This window comes from Saccopteryx bilineata, chromosome 8 (assembly GCF_036850765.1).
Source record: "Saccopteryx bilineata isolate mSacBil1 chromosome 8, mSacBil1_pri_phased_curated, whole genome shotgun sequence".
NCBI lineage: Eukaryota > Metazoa > Chordata > Mammalia > Chiroptera > Emballonuridae > Saccopteryx > Saccopteryx bilineata.
The window spans coordinates 9,823,936-9,843,210 of NC_089497.1; the positions used below are offsets into that span (position 1 = coordinate 9,823,936).

The window sequence follows — 19,275 nt, forward strand, 5'->3', positions numbered from 1 at the left end:
AAAATCTATTGTATTAAGTGGAGTGAAGACTAAATACAATGGAGACCTTGGGTTGGGAGGACCCAAAATGCCACAAAAATAAACAAACAAGAGAAAAAAAAATAAAAACAAAAGCAAAAAAGAAATAAAGCCAAAAAAAAGCCTTGAGTCCCAAATTAACGCAGGCGCACTCCCTCGCGGCTTGAATGAGCGTCGCTGCTGCGGTAGCTTCCTCCACACCCTCGTCTCTCAGATTCAAGTGATAACAGTCCTTTTGCTTTCAGTTTGTGTGGAACTCCGGAATGCTCCGAGGATAAATTTTTCTGTTTCTAGTTGATAAATTTGTTGTGATTTAGGGGAGAGCTGTCGGACGCGCTTCTCACGGCGCCATTTCCGTGACGTCACTAAGTCTCATTTGATTTTTAAAAATACATTAATTTCATTGTATTTTTTTTAAAGCTTCTATCTATGGCAGATTGGAAATCACGAAAAAGAAATATAAACTCTTAAGTCCCAGTTTTTTACCATTCAACTCAGTACATATCAAATTACTTTGTCAACTTCTATAAAAGTATCTAATGACTTGCAGTGTCTGTTGTTTCAGTAGGTTACTTAAACTCTAAACTTCCCACTGTGCGCCGTGTGCTGCTACGCCTGCTGCTGGGCCTGCGTCCCTCCTGCCACCTGAAGAATGCCTCGCAGCTTCTTTTCCAGGTGGCAGAGCCTTGATCACTGCCAGCGTCTGTGCACCTGTCACCTCTGAGGAGTGCCCCCACCAGGAAAAGCGGTCCCTGCCTTTTCACTGGTCCCCGTCCCCAGAACTCCCCCCTCCACGCCTCCCACTCCGCTATGCCCTCTCTCCTAGTGTCTCACGGTGTTGCGGCTCAGACGTTTCCCGGTTCATCGCGGAGCTACCTTTCTGCTTTCAGCTTTTAACACAAGGAAGCTTCTTTATAGACATCTGTGGATTTGTTCCTTGTGTGGTGCATTTAGAACAGTAGTGGCTGTGCTGAGATGGGAGGTATTTCCTATCCCCCGTAGTATGCTGATCTTTTTAAAAAGATCTTTTCTTTTCTTTTTCCACTTGGGTCTTGGAGAGATTTCTGAATACAAGGGAGTATTTATCTGACATAGTTATAGTGTAAATTTTTGAAAATTAAAAACTAGAAATTTTGTTCGAAGCTTAAAAAAGACCAACATTGCACTTCTTAATCCTTGACCTCATTAGGTAGTAGCAGTTCCAAACTTCTTTGTCTTAGGGCCTTTTTATATTCTTAAATTCCTGAGGACCCCAGAGAGCTTTTGTTTATGAGTCATATCAACTAATATTTGTCATATTGGAAGTTTTAACTGAAACAAAGTTAAAACACAAGAATACACAGGTGGTATTCCATTAGTTATCAACACAACGACAGGTCACGCAGCCTCTGGACAACTCCACTGTACATTTATGAGAGAAGGGGCAGCGAGGGAACTAGCAGTTCAGTGTTATGCAAAGAGCCGTGACCTCCTGTGCCTCCTGAATGCATCGTGGGGGCCTTTGGGGTCCATGGGCAACACTTGAAGAACTGCTGCTTTACAGGAATTGACTTGTCTAACTGCCAGCAGAACGTTCTGCATTTTTATTTTACAAACGTTTTAACCTAGCTCTAAACGTTTGTGGATTAGTAAATTGTTAGGTTTTTAAAGTATCTGCAAGGCTTATCATATTACCCACCCTTCTATTAATGTCTAGACATAAAATGTACTGGAACTCGTTACTGGTGTTGGCTGGACAGCTACGAGAGGGAGCCGCTTACTCAAGGAGAAGTCATTTTATTTGTGGATGCTTGGTAAGGTCATGCCCCTTTGTGCCCCGGCAGTACCTGGCTCGCAAGTACTGTGGCCCTTCTGACAGCTTGCAGACCTCTACCTGCTTTTCCTGGGATGATTCCTATTCCAGGGGGTGTGGAGGCTGGGTCATTTTCTCAGTGATTTTCTGGAGTCAAGTTGACTTCTTCGCGGGGCAAGAAGTCCTCCCTTGGAAGTCTTTGCTGCTGCTCTCCTTGGCTTGACCTTCCCCTGCACTTACTCCAACCTGATCCCCGGAGCTGGCTCTCCTTTCTTGAGAGTACAGTCTGCTCCCTGGCAGACAGTCGCTTGGCCCTGGTGACTCCTGTTCTTTTTTATTCCCACCCTCTTACCTTGGCTGATACCCTGTTAAATTCTTTCTGAGGTCTTAGCAGGACAGTCAGTCTCTAGAGTATCTGACGACTCTCTTCCAGTTACCCGGGTACAGGGTCTTCCCGGAGAGTTCTGGGAAGGCACCGTGAGCCTGTCAGCTGAGTGGGAATATACCAAGATGGCTGCTCGGTAACCTGTGTGCTGGTGTCACGGGCTGAGCTGTAATTTAGGGACTTACCATCGTGAGTAATAAACTAGAAACCCAAAGCTGATCAAATCTTGGGGACTTTTTGTTTTTTAATTCTACATCCTAATATACTAGGCACTCAATAAACGACTGAGTTTGGTTCTCATTAGTGTGTGTGGATGAAGCTCGTAGCTTCAGTGACCACATTATAGTTGAAGCCAGACCTCTCTCTCTCATAGCCAAGAGAAATAAATATGCCATGTACCATTCTGACAAGGTACATATTGCTGCCTTAGTTAGCAAAATCCACACCCGAACTTTAACGAGAGCTTGTTATTTGAGATGCACAAGATTCAAATATCCAACAGAATCTGATTCTGACTGTTAAATACCTCTATAGGTGTTTGTTTTCTTAACTTTGTTAACATCATGTTAGGATACTTTACAAACATAGTTTGGGGATATAGTAGTTATTTTAATCATTTTTGTTGTAAGGAATTTACTGTTAGAAATACGTTATTTTGTAGCACTATTTTTATTGTACAAATTGCTTTCTAAAGAGTCAAACCAGTCCTCACTTTTTTTTTTTCAGTTGTATTTTTCTTCAACTCTCCTGCCCTTACCTTATTTTGACTGTTTTCTGTTTCGCACTAATTTATCTCAATCTCCTGTCCCCTTCACAGTCTTCAACAATTCTGTTTCTGTTTTTGTTCTTGAATGTATTTAATTATGCTGTTGCCCGTAAGCCTCCTCTCGCCAGCAGATAAAGGCCCGCTCCTGGGCACAGCCTTGATTCGAAGTCCTTGGTCCCAGTTGCGTTTCCAGCCTAATCTCTAGTCACATTTGACCACCCTCTTCCTGTGTGGCATTCTCCTTTTCCCTGCCTTTGAGGGCTATTTCTGCCATCTGGAGTGGCTGCCACTCTCTTTTCTCTTTACTTATTTTGGTTAATTTTTGTTTTTAATTTATTGTGTTGACATTGTTTCAAGTGTCCCACTCAATATAAAACCCACAACCCCCCCACCTCGTGCCCCCCATGCTCCATGCAGTCTCTTCCCATTCTCACTTCACCCCCTCTGTCCCCACCCCACCCCCGGCCTCTATCCCCCCTCCTTGCCTTTGGGACTTGCTACCCTTTTGTCTGTGTCTGTGTGTAATGTGCACAGAATCTGAACCATCCCTGACCGTCAGCTGGGGCACATACACGTAGGAACTGAAAACCTAGTTATTGCCCCTCCGTCTTCCCAGAGCTCACGTAGCCGACTTTGGCTGCAGCATTTAATGCAGTATATACGCTTGTTCCCTTCTGCGTGGTGACTCAAGAAATGCGCGTGTACTGTTCACGCGTGTATCTCTGCTTACCAGTAGCGCCGTACCCCTTTCCTGTTCCATTCAGGAAAGCATGTCTGAATTCAGGTGTAGAAGAGGGTTATTGGTATTCAGCATCATCTTGAACTTCCTTATTGAAAAGCATAATTTGCACTCTGATGGACCGTTAATAAATTCTACACCTTAACACTAAATACACTTTACTGCGCTATTCACGACGTGCAAACTCACATGTCATAGAATGGAGATACACTAATTTTAAAACATTGCATTGTAAGTATCACAGCTGTTTGTTCTCTTAGATTATTACTTGAGAGCAAGAACTACTAAATTAAATTTGGAGAGCATTGCCAGGGAAGACGAACACCCTCTGCTGACATTACTGTGTTCTCTTTGGGCTCCTGCATTGGAAATGCTACCATACAATAACAGAACATCACCCTGATTTCTTATAACGAGACGAAGACTGCTTTATCTTGTTCTCGTTAGTATGTTCTCCTTCCCTGTTCTGATCCCTTCCCCTTCTTCACAGTGTGACCATCCTGTTAGGGGTCAGGCATTGAGTAAATGGACGGAGGACACCCTTTTCTTTACCTGCTTTAAGTCTAGTGAAATTATGTATGTAATATGTCTGAAGTTTGTGACTTAATTGGCTGAAAGCTATTCTTAAAAAATTCTAGAGGTCCACGTTAATGGAAACATTTCTTTATCGTAACCTACCACTGTGCTGCAAAAATAAAAGAATAACACCTAGAACTCTAAATCTTACATTTCAATTCACTACAGTATGCTCAAGACAAAAATTGCACCTGTATTCTTTAATAAGCACAATGGGAGGGTTCAGTTTTGAGGGCTCATCGCGGCCCCTGTTCTTGGTGATTGCTGGCTTACATAATTTGTTATGAAAGAATGCTTCTAGGTAAACCGTCTGTCCAGAATGCTTGTGATGTGTTCTGCTCTGCCGGGGAAGGGTTAAGAGGAGACAACATCCTGTCAGGGACCTTGTTTTTAATTTTGCTTCTCACACTGGCACCGGTCCTGCTCAGAGCAGCCCAGATTAGTTCAGAAAACCTTTGAAGAGATTTAAGATGTCCTTCAGCCGGTTTGAAGGTTTTTGTCTTGCAAATCCAGTACAAGGGCGCCTGCAGGCATCGCGACCCTTGCTGTGCTGCGATGGAGCTCAAGGTCACACTAACCCGCCCTGTGACATTCAACAACAACAAAAAATCCTGCTTCAGCGTTCGGCCAACCAACAACTTCCCTTAGTGAGAACCTAAGAAGGAGTCTTTTTTTCCCCCCTTTTCTCTTTTTTTGGGGGCTCTTTGAATTTTTGCTGTAGGAAATAATCCCGGATTTCTGGCGTGTCTGATGACAAGGTCATTTCTTAATTAGAACACATGTAAAGAACAAAGCTAAATGGCTTCAAAACAGCTTTGTAGTTGATGGAGAGGATTTAAATTATTTAAAGAGATAGTCACCCATGTATGATGGAGGCTGAATTCTAAAGACATTAACCCCTTGGTCTCTGTCTTATTTGCTCTTTCTTGTTTTGAATTGCTTCTGTCTGACTTGAGAAGTTTGCTTTCTGAATTTAAGACAGTTTTCCGTTTTTCTAAAAGAGTGGAACATTATTTGTAAAGCAAATTCTCAAATAAACTTGTAATGGAGAGGTTTTTCTCGCCTGTGATATTGCTCTCCTAGAAATTTTATCAGACGGCTCAGCTAGGGACTAGGAAGTATAGACTTTTTCTGTGATAAGCGTGAGTTATTTATAATGAGGGAGCAGGTGCTTGTTCCCTGCCCCACCTTCTCACCTGGGTTTTACCTTTTCGTGATTTACAAGTCTAGCTGGACAGTTAACTCCCACTTCTTTAGACATTAGACCACATATCATTCAAGTTTTTTAACTTTCAAAGAGGTGGTGTAGAAAGACACATGGCTTTTTTGTTTTGTTTTGTTTTTTAGGGAAAAATATCAATTTAGTATAAAATAGACATGGAAGAAAGTTGTCTCTGAACGTAAGTAACTCTGTCAAGGCACAAGGAACCCATGTCCATGAACACTTGGTGGCCAGGTTGGATTTCTCTCCTTTGTGGAGTTCCTTCCTTGTTCGGTCCCCCCTTTGGGGCCTGGGGTGCTCGCTACGGAAGACAGCTGGGGTTGGATCGAGTCCCAGCGAATTGGCGGCTTTTGCTAAGACAGTGCGCGTCACCCCTGTAGGGTGAGAGCAGTATGGCGTAGAGAGAAGTTGTACGGCTGAGACTTTCTTTGTGTATCAGTATGGGAGCACACTGGCAGAAATTCCTCTAGCCACAGAGCCACATGTAGAGAAATCTAACTTCAGCGCTATGCTAGTAACAGTTTTCTCAGAATTCATCAGCCAGTTACTTTCTTTAAAAAGCTGTTTCTCTTAAGTGTGACGAAAGGAGAATCAGAGCAGGGACTTCATGAAGATAGTTAATATTTTAAGAGTGATTATTTGAACTGCTCTTTTGAATTTGGGGGGGGCCACACTTCAGTTTTCTGGGATAAACAGAACGCATTGTGTGAGAACGGTTTAGAATGAACCAGGTTCATTAGTCTGAAGGCTTCTCCTACGGAGACAGTTCACTTGGGTTCCCCAGGCAGAGTAGAGAGGGGACATGCTCTCCTGGGTTCCGGGTATTTTAAAGGATGTCAGGTTTACAAAAAGAAACTGCTGGAGGGTAAATCTGTATGCAGGTGAATGGTGAGTGTCATTCTGCGCACCCCCGGGGCGCCCGGAGTCTGGTGTGCCCTTCTGTCCTGTGTGACCCCGCCTCACCCGCTAGTCATTTCTGATTTACCGTCCTAATTCATCGATTTGTTATCACTAATTGTTCTTCATTTACTTCCGTGTAGTCTCCAGTACCTAAAGGGTTGAAAGGTTGCTGTAATTGGCACCCGCAGCTGCTCTTTCTTTTGACAGGGGATAATTTTGCGGCCTATGCTTTGTGTGACAGCTGCCTAATTGGGCATTCTCCCCTTGTAGCGAGCCTGCCTCCTCCAGCCTCCCTGCTGACAAATGGTGGTGGATTATAGATGAGGGCACGCTGACCCGTTCGACCTTGCTGCGCCGGCAGGGAGGGGCCGCCCGCTCCTTGAGGGAGGCTTTAGGTCAGTTAGAGGACAAGGTCATGAGCCAGGTGGGGAAATGACATGATATCACATGACAGTAGCCTGATGACATGGTCAGTGTGTCAAGGACAAAAGCCATCAGTATCGATTAAACATGATGGCAATACGACGTGGAAGGTCCCCAGTATTTCCTAATTGTTTCTGCTCATTTTTTAAAAAGAAAGGGTGAGGAATAAGACACATGTGTTTAGCAGTGTTCGAGCAATCGCAGACGTAGAAATCGAGGTGCTTTAGGAAGCTCCTCACAACTTTCTCCCGTCGTCTAGAGGGTCTTGTTCTTAATAACTGCTAAGTTTGCAGCCCCTTGGCTGACAGTACTTTTCAGGAGTTATTGGAAAATTAAAACGAGGTACTGTGTGCTGTTAAAAAATATTTAGCAACTTCTATCATCGCCCTGCTCAATGATTGGTATTCCTTTTCATATTTTGAATAAAAAAATAAGCCGATTGGCAAAGCTTGGTTGAAAGGAAGCCCAAATCCCTGGGTCTGTGAGATCACAGTGTCATCCTGCCACCGGGATCATAAAGTGTTCAAGATGTTTCTTATGTAATTTCTTGAGACCTGGAACTATTTTTTAATTTTGTGGGGTTGTACTTCATGTAGAAATCTTCAAGAAGAATGAAAATCTTTTTGGACATCTTTTCCTTATTGGCCATGTGTCTGTTTTTGTTGAAGAAGTGGACTTGAGCTATTACAATTACAGTGCCTTTTTCAATGCAAAGCCTTAAAGACTCTTTTCTTAGTCTGTTAACTTTATGTTAATACCTGACTGTCTAAGTCTCTCAACTCGACTGCATAATCTTATTTAGAAAACTGCCGTGTTTTAAAAAGCAGTGAGCAGTTTAATGCACAGGATACTGATCATGATTGTAGGTTCTGGGGGGAAAAAAAATAATTGTTGTTGGGTACTGTTGGATCTAAGCCCACAGTTCAACAGGAGGTAATTTTATGCTCCTGAGGTTGAAACAACAACAACAACAAAAGAAAAACCTATCAGTGGTTAAAGTGTGATGAATTAGTTCACTGAAGTAGACCCATCTGTAATTTTCATGGCACACGCATGGCGTGTGTTTGTGTCTGTGTGTGTGTGTTTAATTTTGACCGTGCTGTGTATGTGTTAGCTGCTCCCAGACACTGACTCCAGCTTGGGGGAGGTTTAATCCCGTGCCCTTGTACACGTAGACTTGATTAGTAGTTGTGGATTTCTCAGCAGAAGACATACCGCCCTCCTCCGTGTATTGGTCGGGACCCGGGCGTTGGGGAGTCCAGGCAAAGGAGAAAAGAGAAGAGATTTTGCATTAGTATTCCATGAAAGCCTGGCTGTCTGCAGAACAAATTGATTGCTCCGCTGTACCTGTGCTTGGCACTACCGCTGTGAAAGAAAGGTAGGCTTCTAATCTGTTTTATTGTATTACATATTGTGACACTCCAGGAATATTTAACATATGCTCTTTCTTGGGCACGTGCTGTAAGTCTTAAGTAAAAAAAAAGGAGAGAAATGAATGAAAAGTCTGCGAGAGCGTGGGCTGCAGCTTTGTTTACTTCCGTCCACGAGAGTTCATTCGAATAAGATAATTTTGCAGAAAGCGTCACTGGGAACATAGCCTGATTGATAACAAAACCCTATTAAGTGTTCTGAGTCACTAATCTGCTGCACTGCTTGAAACGTGTCAGGCAGAGATGAAATTCAAGCTAATATGGTATGATTTTAACCACAAAATGAATGGGAGAAGTCCGAGAGGTGCTTATGGACCTAATTAATTGAGGAAATGATTTATAATTATGTTTCAGCACATTATATGGTTAAGAAGGTTCTATAGAACGTGGTTCAGAGAACCAGAAAGAGATTTTCATTTAAAAAAAAATGTAGCCACTATCCTACCTTAAACTATATTAAGGAAATTTTAAAATGTATTGCCTACTTTATTTTTTACCACATTTATTTGGGTAAGCCTTGTACTGTTTGATTCTGCTGTGGGAAGGAAATTGCAGTATTCTAGTTTTGTTATTTTTTTTTTAATTCTGTGAACGTTTTTCAGTTAGAGGCTTGTAGTGTAAAATTTAGGGTTGCTTAGTATGAATTGAATACATATTTTAATATTTCACAAAATGATTGACGTATCTGTGATTGGAGTAGGACCTCTTGCCATGCCCAGGTATTCTTGAAACATTGTAGCTGCACTTTTTAGGTTACGTATAAATCTGCGCTGTGAGGGGGCAGGACACATTCCCCTTGTCCAAGCCTCGTGCCACATGGGAACGGCAGGCAGTGCCCTCCACCTCCTCTGTCCCCATCCTGAGCACGTGAGTATAATCGGAGCACGTGATTTAGCAGAGAGGGGGGAGCAAATAGCTCACTGAGGAAATGAAAGTTCTCTCCTGCAGTTTACTTTTCTATCCTTAAGATTAGCATATAGCTTTCCATTTTTTAGATTACATTTCACTTCTGTTTCAGTTGTGTGAAGAGTTGTTCTAATATTTTTTTATTTTTTTATTTTTTATTCATTTTAGAGAGGAGAGGGAGAGACAGAGAGAGAGAGAGAGAGAGAGAAGGGGGGGAGGAGCTGGAAGCATCAACTACCATATGTGCCTTGACCAGGCAAGCCCAGGGTTTTGAACCGGCGACCTCAGCATTTCCAGGTCGACGCTTTATCCACTGCGCCACCACTGGTCAAGAGTTGTTCTATATACACTAATGTATGTTATGAAAACATCCTGACACAGAGCAGTGCAATCAGAGGCCATGGACGTTGGTTAGACCTGCTCCCAGATCCGTTTATAGGAAATGGGAGAATGAAGAAACATTTCAAAGTGTTTTTCAAATAACAAATACAAGTTATACCAAACCCTGACTTAAAGCACTCGTTAAAATGAACTATTTGAGCTTCTGTTATCTATAAAGAAAGGAAAGTGGGTATTTTTAAAGAACTTTTGAACTTGATGGCAAAGTCAAGACTATTAAATATGTTTTTAGTTGAATATAGACATCAAAATTATTGGTGCTGTATTCTTATGCATTCACTTTGGAGGAGTTTTTTATTTTCTTGCTGAAAAGTGAAAGCTGAGAATATGAAGAGAAAAAAATACTGGAGAGCTACAAATCAGAATATTTAATTTTCCAGAATGAAACATTCCAAACTTTTTCTAGGTTTTAATTTTGTATTTACCTTATACAAATTTTGAAAAAAATTGGAATCATTCACTCTTTCAAAAGAAATACCTGGTTTCATATGTTTAATATTTAGCCAATTCAAATGGGAAGATGAAGAGAGATTACCAAGAAAAGGAAATGGGTATTTGTTTTCTTGTTGTCCATCTTCTCGTGTGTGTGTGTGTGTGTGTGTGTGTGTGTGTGTGTGTGTGTGTGTGTTGAATGGGAGTTTCATGGAAAGATTAAACTCCCGGGAATGGAGTCGGGGTCGCAGATAGGTCCCAGCAGTACAAGTCAATGGTGATGCAAGTTAATGACTGGGAAGGCCCATCCTCAAACTACCGCCTGATAAGACTAGGCTTGCCTTCATCCCTCTGGACTGGGATTCATGTGTAGGATTCATTTCCAGCAGAGAAATGCACAGGAGCTCGAGACACTGTCAGGAAACCAAACTGCACAGACGAGGAGGCAGTGGAGAAGCTGGTGGGCAGGAGAGAGGGTGGTTGGGGACTTGGCTCTCTCAGGCTCAGAACTAAGTTTATTCTGAGCAGTGACCTGTTTTTAAGCCTTTCCCTTCAATTAGTAGGAAGAAGAAAATCCTCACACTTCCCTCTTTGGTTCAGCAGGTGGGAGGAGCAAAGTTTGCTGCAGGCAAACTGTGTAAATATCCTAAGCCTCAGTTTGCCCATCTTCAAACACAGGACTATTATAATAGCTGCCTGTTTAGGTTATTAAGAAGGTTAAATAACAAGACGCATGCATATTGCCTGGATCCTGAGCTACAGCTGACGGTTATCTGTGGGTTTGTGTGTGAGACCACAGGACGGCCATGCCCTGTGTGCATGGATTCCTTACAACACTCCTGGTGGCAGAGGGCTGGACTCGGCACCCGTCCCACCATGCAGTGGGGCTGTTTGCTATTTCCAGATGACTGTTAACAGCCTTTCCATTCTTTCATACGCCGCATGGTGACGCTGTGTGTAGCTCTGATTCCTACTTTTTACCTGTCAATTTAGTCTCACATTTCAGCCTAAAAAAAAAAGTGGTCTGTAATTTCATTAGTAGGATTCCCTCTCCAAACTATATGCTCTTTGTCTTGATCAGTTATAAGATTTCTATATGTGTTGACTTCATTAAAATTTGTATCAAAAACTGTGCACAATTTTCAGTGACAGCTTTTCTACCTAATGGTGTAAAATGCTTAAGTGAATCATTGACCTCACTCTGGAATTAGAGTGAATAATTTGGAAAAGGAGAAGCTATAGCAGGTAAGTTCAATTTCTTTAAATCTCAGGTAAAAAATAAAATTAGCTTTCCACAAGTACTACGCCTTGTTTCCAGGTTTTCTTTTCTCTCTGTAACTGAGAGATGACTTAGCAATGATAGTCTTCTGTGGGTCAGTAGGAGACTGGCATGGTCTGAGGTTATAAATGTGAATGCCAGATAGACAGCAAGTAACAGTTTTCTCTGGAGGGCACAGAAGAAAAGAAATATTAAAAATGTCTTGTAATTTGACCTGAGTGTCAAGTTTTACTTTTTCATTTTAGATAGTACTTGTAATTTTAAATGAAGTGAGTATTTCTTTTGATTTATATAAAATCAGAGGATTTCCTAAAGTTATACCTGTAAGCATCTTTACTTGGCTTCCAGTATAAATTTAAATAATTGTATATCTATTTCCTATGCTTTCAGTGGCTTCTCAGTATTTTGAATAGGATTCAGTGATCGGAGGGAAACTAAGAGTAAGTATAGACATCCACTTAGTCACCAAAACTGTAGTGTCTCAAACGTGCCGGTGGCAAAGAGAATAAAACGAACCCTTGTCCTCATGGAACAGTAATTGAGAGTGCGGCGGGGGCAGACAGACAGAAACAAGTACAGAAAGGGGAAGAAGAGCAAGCAGAAAGATTATGGAATGAGGAATTCCTACAGTGACTGTGATCTCCTGGGTGCTCTGCTGGGGGACCCCATGGGGACCTGCTGACAGAGACCACTCATTGGGAGGTGACATTAAGCTGAGCTGGGTAAGTAGTCAAAGGAGCAACCACGGTCGGAGCCTTCCAGGCAGAGGGGCTGCGCTTGCAGACGCCACCGGCCGGAGACCTCTGTGTTCTGGAATCCAGTGAGCGTGGGTCCCTGGTGACATGCTGCTTGGTCTGGATTGAGAGGTGCTCCGAGCATAAAACACACATACTGAATCTACAGGACCCAGTACGACAAAAAAGAATGTAAACTACCTTACGAATTTTATATTGATTCCATATTGATGCCGTATTTTGGATTGAATATATTGGGTTAAGTAAAATATATTCAAATTAATTTTACCTTTTAAAACTATGGCGACTAAAAATACTTTAAGTTACGTTCGTAGCTCTCATTGCGTTTGGGTTTGACAGCACCTGAGTCGTGCTGGGCCTTGTAACTCAGAGTGAGGGATTCAGACCCCTCTGAAGGAAAATCGGAAACCATTACGGGTTTTTGGAGTGGGGGGTACCTTTGACTAAAAGCATTGGCTGCTGTGTAGAGAATGTCGTGGAGGGGGCGATTTGGAAACTAGCACAGAAGAACACCCCCCCCCACGGGTACACACATGGCGAAACCAAGTATCACAGCACTTGTCGGACAGTATTATATAAAAAAATCACGTCTAATCATGGGTGAGTTTCTGAGTCTTGTTGGATGGGATTTCTTAAGGTATGGCAGGCATTGGTTTAGATTTCCATGTATAAAAATTCTTTTTCCTCCATGTTCATGGAATATTAAAATCCTTACAAAATGGCCCTGGCCGGTTGGCTCAGCGGCAGAGCGTCGGCCTGGCGTGCGGGGGACCGGGTTCGATTCCCAGCCAGGGCACATAGGAGAAGCGCCCATTTGCTTCTCCACCCCTCCCCCTCCTTCCTCTGTCTCTCTCTTCCCCTCCCGCAGCCAAGGCTCCATTGGAGCAAAGATGGCCCGGGCGCTGGGGATGGCTCCTTGGCCTCTGTCCCAGGCGCTAGAGTGGCTCTGGTCGTGGCAGAGCGATGCCCCGGAGGGGCAGAGCATCGCCCCCTGGTGGGCAGAGCCCCTGGTGGGCGTGCCGGGTGGATCCCGGTCGGGTGCATGTGGGAGTCTGTCTGACTGTCTCTCCCCTTTCCAGCTTCAGAAAAATACAAAAAAAAAAAAAAATCCTTACAAAATGAAATCTCTACCAGCCTCCCAGAACTTTGTAATATGTGGAAAGAGTAATACTTTAAAGTCATGTATAGCTTTAAAGATTTTTGAGAGTTCTGACAAGCCCGCAGCACTCATTGATGATTTGACGGAAGCTGTTGACCTCACAGGTCATGCAGGCCTGGACAACCACATTTGAGGCTGTCTGTTGTGACTTCCTCTTACCTACGCTTTCCTTTCAGGGAGGGTGTTTGTGTATTTGTTTGCATGAATGTGAATTAGACTTGCCATTTGTTTTATTTGGCTCAGAAGCTGTATTTGTAATACCTCTGTTTGATTTATTTGTATAAGTAAGGGAGAGGAGGGGAGATAGTGAGACAGACTCCCACATGCATTTTGATAGGGATCCACCCAGGAATCCCTGTCTGGGGCCGATGCTCAAATCAATTGAGCTATATTTAGTACCCGAGGCTGACGTGCTCTGACCAACCAAGCTATCTTCGGCTCCCAGGGCCGATGTTTGAACCAATGAGCCATTGGCTGCAGGAAAGGAAGAGGGAGAGAAAGGGGAAAGGGAAGGAAAGAGAAACAGATGGTCACTTCTCATGTGTGCCCTGACCAGGATTCAAACCCAGGATGTCCATATGGTAGGCCAATGCTCTATCCACTGAACAAGCAAGCCAGGGCCATGTTGGAATAATTCTTAATCCTTGACTTTTCAGTGTTACTTATAGTACTCTCTGTTGGTACAGGTTTGGGGTTCTTTTTCATAGTGCTAAAAATATATAAGATGTCAATATACAGCAAGTTCTCAAATAATGCAGTTTCGCTCGTCATTTAGTTAGAACATTGATGAGGTGGGGAAATAACTGATTGCCATCAGGCCCATCGGCTATGTAGACTTTACGTGTTCACCCCGTGTCTGCCGGGGTTTTTTCTGGGGACTCTGGTTTCCTTTCACATCCCAAAGCTGTTTACTTGAAGTGAGTGAGCCTGTGTACAAGGTCCCATCTGAGTAAGGCTGGTGTGTGTGCAGTGAGCCCTGGGACGGAAGGGTGCTCGGACCGAGGTGGGGCCCCCTGGTACCTTGAGCTGCTGGGAGGGGCCTCAGCCACCCACCACCTGACCTGGAATAAGTAGGTAGGAAAATAATTCTCTTGCTTATTTTTATTCATATTTGTGAAGTAGAGAGAGAGAGAGCTCACATTTATTTCAATGTTCAATATTAGGAGTGTTTTGACACTTTAGAGGTTTGGTGATGTTTCTGTGACCAGAAATACATGTTAAGAACTTAACTTTTGTTTTTATCCATTAGTGAATGGTGAGATTGGTTTCATTGTATGTCATTTTGCCTGAGGTCACAATTTCCAAGAACCTATTGACAAGATTACAGTAGTTTACTTTTTTATTTGGGGGAGGGGTTGTGTCAGAGACAGAGAGAGGGACAGATAGGGACAAACAGACAGGAAAGGAGAGAGATGAGAAGCATCAATTCTTCATTGTGGCACCTTAGTTGTTCATTGCTTTCTCATATGTGCCTTGACCATGGGGCTATAGCAGACTAAGTGACCCCTTGCTCAAGCCAGCGTCCTTGGGCTCAAGCTGGTGAGCCTTGCCTAAACCAGTTGACCTGGCGACCTTAAGCTGGCGACCTCGGGGTTTCGAACCCGGGTCCTCCACATCCCAGTCCAATGCTCTATTCACTGCACCACCGCCTGGTCAGGCAGTAGTTTAGTTTTTTAAAGTTGTTTATGCTTTTTTGCTTTAAAGGAAAAAATACAACTTATTTGCTATAGACTCTGCTTTTACTTATGAGTACTTAAGAGGGTACTAGCCAGAGTATTATGTACTTGCATGTTTTACTTTATTAAATCTTCTCTGCAGCCCTAAATAGGTAATATCATCCTCAGCATCTCTGAAAAGTTATTATCTGGATGAAGATTCAGAGCTCAAACACTTAGCTTCAGTGTGTTACCCACTTCTTAGGTCTCTTCTAAATGACCTTCACCGTGTCCCTGACTTGGGTGGGGAGCAGGCACACTGTCAACAATATTTCTGTCAAAAGTAAAGGTCATTTGAAATTCATTTTTTTAAATTGGAATTTTCAAGTTTTTTTAAAAATCACATTTCTTTAGTCAAATTAAAGTTGATACCTGCCTTATTTACTAACAAGGCTGATAATTTTCAGTAAACTGTTTTATTTCTTCTAGTTAAATAAAAATAAGAAAAAGATCAGGTTGCACTCAAGGAAGCTGCCGTTGGCTTTTTAGTGGATGATTATGTTTATGCTACTGAATAATACATTTAGAACAAACAAGGAGACAGGGGAGTGGTGGAATCTAAAGGCCTGCTGTGACATACAAAGTCATCATAAATATAAAATATATGGTTTCAGCTTCTGTTAGAAATTAAAATTCCAGATACTTGGTATGTGGTATTATTATATTCAAAATTGTTCAAAATACTTATGTATCCAAACCATTACTGTGCTGCTTACTTTAGTTTTCATTATACTGTTTGATTCTGAAAATTTTGCCTAATTAATAAAAAATTATATTAAAACAATTATGTAAATGGTCATCAATGTCTGCTAGAGATACAAGCAGCACGCAGAGGAGAAAAGTAAATTAACATTTCTTGACTGGCTTTGTTGGATATTTTATAAACGTTACTCAGTCTTCATAAGTGTCCCTTAGGTACGTTGGTACCCTACATGCTAAACTGAGGTTCAGGCCGATGTCCCCAGGGTCACAGAGCTAGTGCATGAGTCCCCCAGGGTTATTTATTGTTTTTAAAGCTCATGGTATCTTTCAGAAATGAGAACTGAATAAATTTTGGCTTATACAGTTTGTCGAAAGATATAAATAAGCTTTTTGAGAAGTGAACCGGGGTGATCTGACTCGCAGACTCCCGTGTTAAAGGGTTGCCCTGCTGCCTGGTGAGTTGTAGTGGCGTCCAGTCCAACGAGCGGCCCGTCCCGTGGGGCAGGTGTGGAGTCGGCCTCTGAGAAGTGAACCGGGGTGATCTGACTCGCAGACTCCCGTGTTAAAGGGTTGCACTGCTGCCTGGTGAGTTGTAGTGGCGTCCAGTCCTCCGAGCGGCCCGTCCCGTGGGGCAGGTGTGGAGTCGGCCTCTGAGAAGTGAACCGGGGTGATCTGACTCGCAGACTCCCGTGTTAAAGGGTTGCCCTGCTGCCTGGTGAGTTGTAGTGGCGTCCAGTCCTCCGAGCGGCCCGTCTCGTGAGGCAGGTGTGGAGTCGGCCTCTGAGAAGTGAACCGGGGTGATCTGACTCGCAGACTCCCGTGTTAAAGGGTTGCCCTGCTGCCTGGTGAGTTGTAGTGGCGTCCAGTCCTCCGAGCGGCCCGTCCCGTGGGGCAGGTGTGGAGTCGGCCTCTGAGAAGTGAACCGGGGTGATCTGACTCGCAGACTCCCGTGTTAAAGGGTTGCCCTGCTGCCTGGTGAGTTGTAGTGGCGTCCAGTCCAACGAGCGGCCCGTCCCGTGGGGCAGGTGTGGAGTCGGCCTCTGAGAAGTGAACCGGGGTGATCTGACTCGCAGACTCCCGTGTTAAAGGGTTGCACTGCTGCCTGGTGAGTTGTAGTGGCGTCCAGTCCTCCGAGCGGCCCGTCCCGTGGGGCAGGTGTGGAGTCGGCCTCTGAGAAGTGAACCGGGGTGATCTGACTCGCAGACTCCCGTGTTAAAGGGTTGCCCTGCTGCCTGGTGAGTTGTAGTGGCGTCCAGTCCAACGAGCGGCCCGTCCCGTGGGGCAGGTGTGGAGTCGGCCTCTGAGAAGTGAACCGGGGTGATCTGACTCGCAGACTCCCGTGTTAAAGGGTTGCCCTGCTGCCTGGTGAGTTGTAGTGGCGTCCAGTCCAACGAGCGGCCCGTCCCGTGGGGCAGGTGTGGAGTCGGCCTCTGAGAAGTGAACCAGGGGTGATCTGACTCGCAGACTCCCGTGTTAAAGGGTTGCACTGCTGCCTGGTGAGTTGTAGTGGCGTCCAGTCCAACGAGCGGCCCGTCCCGTGGGGCAGGTGTGGAGTCGGCCTCTGAGAAGTGAACCAGGGGTGATCTGACTCGCAGACTCCCGTGTTAAAGGGTTGCACTGCTGCCTGGTGAGTTGTAGTGGCGTCCAGTCCAACGAGCGGCCCGTCTCGTGAGGCAGGTGTGGAGTCGGGCTTCTCAGTTCTTATTTGTGTTGTTGCTACTGGTCTCAATTTTATTTCATTGCTTCCACGAATCATTTCTTGTCTCCAGGCCCATCACTTATAACACAAAGATGTAAACACTTAACACTACATGTTACTATGATCATCCTCTGCATGGGAGTCGGCATTTTTTTTGACTAGCTTAAAAACTGGTTACTGAACAGATAGATGAAAGAAGGTTTAATCATTTCTATCCCTTCTCAGTCATCATCTTATTAATAAGATTTGACTAGTATCTTATGACCATTTTTTCTTGATTATGCAGTTGAAAGCAGAGTCCAGGGCATCCTCTTCCCTAGTTTTGTTTCAGTGTGCAGATTTCAGTGTGTAATTGCGTCCTTCCGCTTGCTTGTTCTGCAGCCTCCCCCTGGCCTTTTCCTTCTGCCACCGCATCCCCGGTTTCTACTTCATAATATTGTTGCTACTGAATCATACTTTAGAAAAAATTTTGGCCAAATTCGGGAGCTCTTCTTAGTGCATCATGGATTTTTAGTACATTGAAGTTGTTTTTCCTCCCCTTTGGGTCCACTCTTCCCGAGAATACTTCTGTAGTGTACACACATTTTGGGAGTTGTGGAGACACAATGGTAAATCTACTTTGACGATTATTTTGTGGCAAATCCACGTTTACAATTAACACTTCTTTAGGGCAATACTGAGTTGTTTATTTTGAAATTTTGAATGATATTCTTTTATCTAAATGAAATGTAGAAACTTATCAACCATATCTACCGATATATCAGTAAGCCGCAAAACTCACTGGGGCTGAATGTGGAGGTTACGTTGTTGGTGATGTCTTTGCCTCTGTAATTTATTTCAAAGGTTGGCCGAGTTCCTTCAGTGACTGTACCAGATTTAGAAGGAGAAAACACAGCTCAGAGAATTGGGAAAAAGAAAAAACTCCTGAAAGGAAAAGCCACTTTCCAGTCCTGGAGGAGGTGACTTTTTTTATTCTTTACCCTCTCAGATGGAAACAGACAATCTTTTTTAGTTATCTTCCACTTTACTATTGGGGGCAGTGAGACCTTTGTCACCTGTCTGGACTTTAAGAACATTGTGGGACAACGAGCACTGTTTTCTCTGATTTCTTCTTTCTCAGAGAGGAGTATGGATATTAACTTATTCTCTTATCTTTTTTGAGAACTTGGTATAATTTATGCAGGCACAGCTGACCCTTGATAAATGTGAGGGTTGGGGGTGCCGACCCCCATGCAGTTGAAAATCTGAGTGTAGCTATGAACTCTTCAAAAACTAACTACGGTACCTTGGTATGGGGAGGGGGCGTGTTTGTTTCAGGACACGCCCTCAAGCCCTGCAGATACCGGAATCTGTAGGTTCTCACGTCCATTGTATCAAATAACGTGGAACAAGGCATAGTCAACCCTTCTCATCTGCGGATTCCCAGGGACCAAACATACTGTTTTCAATTCTCAGTTGACTCTACGGATACAAAACCCAAGGATACGGAGGGTTCAGTGTATATCTGTGGAAAAAACTTTGCCTATAGGTGGATGCACGTATTTCAAGCCCGTGTTGTAGAGGGGTCAACTGTTTTTATTTCCTTCTGGTATCCATGATAATTATCTTTTAACTGCAAAAATATTGGAGTCACACTTTAAAAATCTCCCTGTTGTGGGTAAGAAGGAAGCTGAAAGAAGACCTTTTCTTCCATGTAGAGGGAGACTCCATTCTCGTCCCCTGAAAGCAGCACCCATCCCCAAAAGATGGAGAAGAGAAAGACAGCAGAGTGATTAGGCTTAGCTGCGCTACGAACATTCTCAAGAAGGACTGTAAAATGAGCTAAAGTAATTAGAGTCTCGCTGAACCTTCTGCTTTTAAATGAGTGAAGCGAGGCTCAAAGAGAGAACAGCACCATGCGGTCACCTTTCTCTCTCTTCAGCGTTGCGCATAGCCTGGAGTTCAGGCGCCGGTCCACAAGGCGAGGGTCATTGTCTCG

General features: G+C 43.7%; 1 protein-coding gene across 6 annotated transcripts in view; it reads left to right on the forward strand.

The window, feature by feature from the left end:
* The window catches only part of NRIP1 (nuclear receptor interacting protein 1), a 104,002-nt gene that overhangs the window by 62,983 nt on the left and 21,744 nt on the right, over positions 1–19,275 (forward strand). Inside the window, exons 4-5 of one of the 6 annotated variants that reach the window (XM_066241926.1) lie at positions 1,715–1,811; positions 8,028–8,199. The exons of 3 other annotated variants lie outside the window; for them this stretch is intronic. The gene's annotated coding sequence lies outside the window, so the exon portion shown is untranslated. Of the gene's footprint in view, positions 1–1,714; positions 1,812–8,027; positions 8,200–18,140; positions 18,257–19,275 lie in introns of all 6 variants that reach the window. 2 more of the 6 variants (XM_066241925.1, XM_066241922.1) reach the window with 2 other exon arrangements.